Source organism: Tupaia chinensis, unplaced genomic scaffold (genome assembly GCF_000334495.1).
Source record: "Tupaia chinensis unplaced genomic scaffold, TupChi_1.0 Scaffold139677_1, whole genome shotgun sequence".
In the NCBI taxonomy this organism is placed as follows: domain Eukaryota; kingdom Metazoa; phylum Chordata; class Mammalia; order Scandentia; family Tupaiidae; genus Tupaia; species Tupaia belangeri.
In genome coordinates, this window is record NW_006199558.1 from 971,945 (window position 1) to 973,404 (window position 1,460).

The window sequence follows — 1,460 nt, forward strand, 5'->3', positions numbered from 1 at the left end:
GGGGGGGTGCCGCTGCGGCTGCCATTCCGCGCAAAGTGGCAGGTCCTAGCAGAGAGGGAGGCAGCCGTCCGCAGGGGGCCCCAGCTGACTGAGCAGGTCCGCGAGGTCTGGGAGGCAGCGCAGCCCCCGCCGCCAGCTGGAAAGAAAGGAGGGGGGCGTGAGCCGAAAGGAGCAAGAGGGGGCTGGCAGCAGGGGGAGGCGAGGGCAAGAAAATGATGGAGCGCAGGGGAGAGGGGGCAGCCAGGCAGCACCCAGATTCGACATACCCGCCCAAAGAACTCCCGTGCACATGGTGCGATGAAATATGTTTGGAGGGCTATACCAATAAAAAGAATCATCATCGGGCAGGCTTCAGAATGACAAATAACAGGCATTGATATTCATCGTCATCCAAGGAGTCAAATGCTAGATCTGGTGGGATGTTATTCTTAGTGCATATTTACACAAAGCATCAGTGCTTATAATTTATATTTAAGCTATGGCTTCTGAATTACTTTACTGAACACAAGCAGTATTTATGATCAGATGTGAAAAACCTAAGACGGCAAAGACATTTACTTATTGTGGAAATGCACTTCAACATGTTTCAAAATGTATTCTTCACTTTAAGTAATCTATTCTCAATAAAAATGTGAGTAATGTTGATCTTCTGTGACGAATTACACTATCTTTTAATAGCCTTTAAAACTGAATTAGTATTTAGTTTAGTATTCACAATGTTAATTACGTGGACACAATTTTACAAAAACTGATAATAAAATGTTTCAGCTATGAATACAAGTTCTACCCCTTTATCTACTTTCTCTTGAACATATTCTACTAGACATTTGTGAGTAAAATTAAAAGGCAAACTGACTCAGCAACATCATTTGGATATTTCCTAATTAGTAAATTGCTTATTTAAATATCTCTGACAGCAATTTCTTCTAATTCTTATTGTAGAGAAACGTCTTTCATACAGAACCACATGGGTTTGTCTCTTTTGTTCTCTTTTATCAGTACTAATAGAAGAATGGGTGTGAAGTCAATGTTCTTTATCTTTTCTCTCTTTTTGTCTTTTCCCCCAATAATGATCTCTTATTATTAATTTCTTAGCAAAACCACCGTAATTCAAGGCATTTAGCCAATTAAAACCTCAACAAATAGAAAGCCAATGAAAACTATTCTTATCCAGTCAGTAATTTTCAGCCAAAAAAAATGTAAAAAGCAGGAAAACTACTCTTCATGAATTTACTTCAACACAATTAGACAAGAGTTTAAAATGAGGAAGCTACTGTTTCCAAAAGAGGAAACCTTTCATAGGGCTCCCTTGGGACACTTGTCATTTTGCAGAGCCTTCTAGACACAGCCCTTCTGCATGCATTAGATTAAAAGCAAGTTTGATCAAATAATTCCCAGGTCCTGCTGGTTTCAGTATTCTGACATCAGAGGAAATTAGCTATGTTGAAGGTTGCAAATTT